This window comes from Bombyx mori, chromosome 22, assembly GCF_030269925.1.
Source record: "Bombyx mori chromosome 22, ASM3026992v2".
NCBI lineage: Eukaryota > Metazoa > Arthropoda > Insecta > Lepidoptera > Bombycidae > Bombyx > Bombyx mori.
The window spans coordinates 11,249,698-11,256,974 of record NC_085128.1 but is presented as its reverse complement, the minus strand read 5'-3'; positions in this window follow the sequence as shown (position 1 = coordinate 11,256,974).

Below are 7,277 nucleotides of genomic sequence, written 5' to 3'. Positions count from 1 at the left end.
CCGTAAGCGTTAAAAAATCCTATCGTTACGGATAGGGGCTTTATTCTACTTATATACGCCATTGATTACCGGCGGAGTGAGGGGAGGACGTACGTATTTAATGACGCGTATACGTCGGCGTATTCCTGCACAACGGCGATAAAGTGTTGTGCAGTGGAGGCAGCGCGAATGGCGTCGCCCAAAGCGTTAACGCGCTCAAAGTTGATCGACTGAAAGAAGTCGATCGCTAAAGCGAGATTGTCGGACGCGGTCGGAGGGCAAGTCGCGGGAGAGGGACGAGTCGCGGGGGCGGGACGAATCGCGGAGGAGGGAGTTGTAGCCGTGTTCGTGTACGGCAGCGGTTTTGCCCAGGCCGAGACACTGGGCACCGCCGCCGGAACGAACGCTGGCTTAGCCTGCGTCGCAGAGGGTGCCGAGGCTTTGATGTCTGGGCCGGAAGCTCGGAGGCGGTTTTGGCGGGCGACGCGGCGATTTATTTTAGGGGCTCGGGGGCAACCACGGTAATTCGCGGGGTGACCCTGTGTTCGACACAGGACGCAGCTAGGCGGTTCCGTCGCGGTTTTTTGGTCGCGAGCGCAGAGGGCCGTGGCGTGATCGCCCAAACACTTAACACATCGGGGGCGCGCGTGACAGTTACGGGAAGAGTGCCCGTACAATTGACAGTTATGGCACTGGCTAGGAGTGCCTTTTTTATGGGGGGCTTCGACAGCGATACCAGAGAGCCTACAGACGGTCTGTGTGTTAAAGATTTTCTTACCCTCGGGGGTAGGCTGGAGAGCGACTAGAACCATATTATATGGCTCCCTACCGCGACCGGTGTGCATACGGTGCACAGAATTCACTGGTAGGCCTTGTTCTAACAGGTCGGCTTTTACGAGCTCTACATCTAACTCTTTAGGGATTCCGCGTATTACAACGCGGAGTTCGCGCTCCTCCTGGAGCGTATACGTATGGAAACTTATACGCTCCTTACGGAGGTAAGAAGAGAGGGCCCTATGGTCGTCGGGTGTTTGAACCTTAATTTGAATGCCGTTCGCGAGGTTACGGGCATTCGTGAAATTTATATTTTTGGCCTTAAGGGCTAGGCAAACTCGATCCCAAGCTGCCTTCTCCTGAAGGATAACCGGGGGAGGGGTCTGGGTTTTATTTTGTGCCACCGGACGCGGCGACGGAGTGGCACGGGCTGGGGGCGCAACGGGAGTCTGAGGGCGGGGGCGCGACGCGTTCACGGCTTTGCTAATTTTAGCGGCCGCGGGAGCTCGAGACTCCGCGGCACGCTTCTTACCCTTCTGTACCAGGGTGAATCCATCCGTCGATGAGGCGGGTGCAGGCGACCTACGAGCAAGTGTAGGTGTTTTAGAGGGCGCGACGGAGGCCGCGGATGATCGCTCAGCTGAAACGATGGTCACGGCGGACGACGCAGCAGCTTTTCTCGCCAGTATAGGCGACACGGGAGCGGCAGGCACGACAGAGGCTGCGGTGCTCAATGCAGAAGCTCTGCACGCAGGTACAGGCGACGCAGGAGCAGCGAGCGCGGCGGAGTCCTCGCAGTGTGATTGGCCTTGAAGGCCAGAAACTCCGAGGCGAGCTGTGGGTGGCGAAGTCGGAGAAATTCCGCGAATACAGCGTCCATGATCGCTGAGTACCCAGGTGGGGCGGCCCCGGGTCTTGAAAACACTTGCCATGCGGCGAGGCCCCAACTTCTCGGACCTGAGCGGTTCTATTGAACACAGGTGGCAATGCGGCGCGATTACTACAGGACAAAGAAAAAGCACAACAAAACAGAAATTACGAAAAGAAACAAAACAAATAAATACTTGCAGGAAACCACTTTGTCGGCAAATGTTCCACGAACACAAAAATAACTAAAACAAAACAAATAAAAGCTTCCAGGAAACACACTTGGTCGGCAGATGTATCACGAACACAGGCCGCGCGAACAATGGCCGGGCTAACAAAAGCCGGGCGAACAAAGACCGGGCGATCGAGTGGACGATGAGCACGTCCGCACGTGACGGGTGCCTCTATCGGAATGTGATCTGAAGTCTATAGATACCGTGAATATCTATTGTTGGGGTTAGTTCTTCTCATAGACAAATAGTATAAGTTCATCATAACAAAAAAATTTTAAAATGAAAATCATATTATATTTTTAAATTACATGAACGAATAGTCGTCAATTTTTTTTCTTTGTTTATAAAGCTGTTTTGTCTTGATTTCAAAATAACGCCACGAAACTCTTCGCGATGTAAAAGGAATGTAATGTAAACTGCATTGACGTTGCGAGACACGTTTTGTTACTTCACTTCAACAGATTAAACATATCAATGCGACACTCTCGCACGTTTGTAAATGTACTCTCAAATGTAAGCAAGAGCTGAATGCTTTTTGAGATGAAACGATACAAAATTTTGTTTTACTATACTAATGGAAAAACAAAGTACTAACTTAGCTCTTATTTCAACTTTACAAATACGAACTCACAACCAGAGTAAATTCTATATAATAAGAATTTATGTTTTCATCTGTCATCATCTCAATTAATACAAAGAGAAACTATAATTTGAAGAATTTTCCAAGAAATCTAATCTACATATATAAAAATGAATTGCTGTTCGTTAGTCTCGCTAAAACTCGAGAACGGCTGGACCGATTTGGCTAATTTTGGTATTGAATTATTTGTGAAAGTCCAGAGAAGGTTTAAAAGGTAGACAAATATGAAAATGCTCAAAATTAAATAAAGTTTAGGTCTTTTATTTATCGATTGAGGCACTACGAAGTTTGCCGGGTCAGCTAGTTTCATATAAAATATGAACTACATATAGTACATACCAATAAAACTGAGATCATTTAAAGTTACAAATTAAGCAAGTTAGAAGAACAAACTTTTTATATCCCTCTCCCTTTTTATAATTCGTTTCACAAACAGGATTGTTGTGTTTTATTTGTCATAGACATAAAAGTTAAATTCCCCTTGTAAAGTCACTACGCTTCATGTTTTAGTTATCAAGCTTGTTAAACAAAAAAAAACTTTCTGGACGCTTTCCCATAATTCTCAGTAGCCTAAAGAGATCCACTGCTATATATGGACTTTTTTTATTGCTTTTTTATTTTATTGCTGGAAGGACCTCTTGTGAGTCCGCACGGGTAGATACTTCTCTTGTGAGTCCGCACGGGTAGATACAACCACCCTGCCTATTTCTGCCGTGAAGCAGTCATGCTTTTCGATTTGAAGGGTGGGGCAGCCGTTGTAACTATACTGAGAACTTAGAACTTATATCTCAAGGTGGGTTGCGCATTTACGCTGTATGGATGTTACGCTGGAGCTATGGGCTCCAGTAACCACTTAACAACCAGGTGGGCTGTGAGCTCGTCCACCCATGTAAGCAATAAAAAATAAAAATAAAAAAGACTTTTCTCACGATTCGTTCGGATTGAACAATCCAGTGATTCGCATCCAATGGACTCCAGCGGTCTTCAAATATCGTGAAACTACCTAGTGAAAAGTCTTACGACATTGCGCCTACCGATGCCGGTTGCCACTCGAAAACATTTTGGGCACCAGTATCCATGCAGTCCATACCACCCATGATCGAGCACATTGGGAGTACGTCGCATGTGGTCGCGATCCTCAGTAGTGAGGGAACGATATAGAAGAAAAAGAAGAATCCGTCTGTACTACAAACCCTCTACACGGTTATTTTGACCTTGCAATCTTTCGTACTATATACGGTTTACCATGGTTTTCCTGCGAATCTCCCCATTTCTGATGCGAACGCGCAAGGAAATACCAAAGGTTGTCGTCTTCATTAATTTTTAGGAGGGCCTTCAGGTAAGGTGATCATATCATTACCGTACATCATCCTTGGTAATTAATATACATTTGTCATAGACTTTCCTGTTGAGATACTATAATATTTGCACATCAGAATATGATACCCAACTGAATAGTTCGATGGTATTTGTTAATCTCTAAAAATTATACTCGTATAAGATTCAATGTAATGCAAACATTACCACGTTCGTAGTAAATTAATATAACGGACTCGTCGATCACAATAAGGTTATCAAGAATGCACAGAAAGTCTATCATAATATCGTAACGCGAATTTCATATAACGAATAGCCATGGCCCGACGAAATCCGGAGAACTTGGAAAAATTAATAATTTTAGGTCACGTGGAAAGAAAAAGAAGTCGAAGAAGATTTCCAACCAGGTGGACAGACATTGTCAAAGAGGCCACAAACACCAGCGTCCCGGGCGCCATTAAGCAAGCCGAATGCAGGCAACATTGGAGGAAGTTGGTGCAAAAACTGGACCAAGGTGGTCACGACCCTCAGTAATGAAGAAGCGACGAAGAAGAAGAATAGACATGAGGTCTAATTCTCAATTTAAACATATATCGGATATTCAGTCCTTCAAATAGGAACCGCTTTACCGCCGATGCGAGCAAGACGTTCACACTTAAATTCAGAAATGACATATTTGTTCAGTATAAATATAAAATCAGTTGGGAACGCGGTTACCAGACGTCGCCTCGTCGGTTGCTACAAGACGTGAGAATCATTTTAACTGCACCAGTCGACGTTGCGGGAGATGTATCGTCACTCTACCTTTTAACACTAAGCTCTACTATAATATTAAGTACATTTGACATATTTTATTGTCCATTTGATTCTGATCTTTATTATATAGAATAGAATAGCTATATATCCTAACCAGTTTTGGTATGTAAATTTCTAATATTTTTATAAAGTATGATAGAAGAAATTGGAAATCACAAGGGTTTCACTCTTCTACCTTATTCGACAGTGAAAAAATTTTTTGTTCTGATTTTTTGTTCTGAAAATTAGGATAGTCAAGGTACATTTAAAATTAATATTTCAATCATAATAAGTCTTAATGTAAGCAGTATCATTCACGATGTGTCTTTAAAATCCGATAACCACTTTATCAAAAACTGAGAAACATTGTTTACACAAATAATTTAATTCACAAATGGTTTTTGTCTAAAGACTTCTGTAACTGCGAGTTAAGTAGTTGGATTCAAATTTTAAAATAGAGATAGTATTAAATAAAAATGCACAAGCTCATTAGTTTTGAACGTACATGTAGACTAAAAGATAAGTGGAACATTTAAATGTAAATTTAATTCATAATGTAAACAGACCCGTCTCCACTTAACCCGCGACTGTTTATGAATATTGCACATTTATTTTAGAAAACATGTAAAATGAACGTTTTCAAAAAAGATAAAAAGTTTTACAATGTAAATTTTCCAAAATACGTTTTTAAGTCTTCACTAAAGGTTAAAATGACAGTTTTATTTTATTATTTTCTTAATAAAAGATTTCGAATATCTTACAGTTTTTATTTGTCTCTTTGAACTTCAATATCCATTATCATCCATAATCACTTTGATACTAATGCAATTTGTAAATGCGAATTTACATAATTTCGTATTTTTAGATTAGATTTAAATACTAGTACAACATACATTTTTAACCACAAATCGCCTTACTAAAATTTATTAATTCATCTTCAGGAGCTACAGGATTCGCAATTTAAACTGTTTTAACCCTGTAAAGCGCTGTAATGGGATTTGTTCGGCTTAATGTTTTTCAAGTAGATTAAACACGAGCCCCACTATCCGAGTACCACAATATTAGTATTCTTTTGTCGTTCATAAAAGGATTAGTTGTGTTATTAGTGCTTAGTACTTAGTATTCAGAATTAGAAGACAGTAGAAGCGATTGGCGAGCAACGTAGAGATTAATTTGCATTCACGACCAAAACGGTCCGTGAGGCTATTTCGGCAGCAACGCTCCCATTTCCCGTCTGCACACAATGTGTATAGACAGTGAGGTATCCGGACATAACTGTATCAAGCGTTTGCGTTCACTGCCCACGATGTTATAACAATTATTATTTTAAATGTCAGTTTGGAAACTAAAAAAAGAAAGACATATTAATACGGATATAATAGGAGGAATATAATAATATAATATGAGGAATACCATATACAGGAATGAACTTTACATACCAAAGACACCTTAGTTGGGTTCCGTCCAAATTACGGTTCCCTTTTGAGACACAGTGGATGGTAAATATCAATATTCTTCGAAGTTTACGGTAAGTTGAAATAAAGCGATAATGCTATTTTGGTTACCTTCGGGTGGCAAAGCTCCAAAAATAATTGATTTTGATACCATACAATCCTAGGACAATGGTGGACTTTTAAGATTGAAAGTGCATGGCACAAACCTAGGTAGACCAAGAATCAGCTACGGTAAGCCTGATGACGCTGGGATACCGGCTAATTTTAGGGTGAATTTGAAAATTGGTTCGATCCATGGATGAGCTGAACTGACATTGTCAATTATAATAAAGCGCTTCTTATATAACGGATTTAAGGCATGTTATCCGTCGCAGGTCACCAATTTAAAGACCATAAAACCGTTTTATTGAGACTATTTTGGGGTACAATTTAGGTACGGTCGTGAAGTTTCCTTCTAATAACTTAAGCGACCCACTAAAACTCACAAATATACTAAGAGAAAGATTGTGATCTGCGATCACTAAAACTGTAAAGAAGGTCACCGAAACGCCAGATGTTACAAATAAATTAATGGAATAAAAACTAGATTCAATTTTAATTGGTTTGACATATTCTTGAAATGCTTTTAACATGATACTTTTTTTTTAGTGTGCATAGATAGATATATTCAGGCCTACCAAGTAGTGGACTAGAGCTCGTAGAATTTGAATTGCCTTCTTTATGTTAAGCACGGGGTCAAAGATACAATGCTATTGCATAACGATTTGACCTTTACAACTCTAACGCATGCCGGTTTTTATTACGCCATATCACCAGTTAGTACAAGTAGTAGTGGTCTTTACAACGTTCACGACAAGAGATGGGCTTATGCTCTTCTAAAGCTACCAAACATACCACACTACATAACTTATAAATGTACTTACTATACGTTCATTCAGGCAATGTACGCAACCAGAAAATACATTCATTACATTGAAGATAACGATCGAAGCGAAACTAGTTTAACATAAATATTACCACCGACACCTATTAAACAACGGGCCGTAAACGAAAAAACAATTCAGGTAAAGAACAAAGAGATAAAACAATAACTTACTGACTCAATTTTCACTGAAATACAAATATGTATTAATAGGCTTCCGATGAAAGTTTTGTTCATTGATAGCCCCGATGCAAATGCACATGATAGACGCATGATCCCACCAATATTTTTTGCGG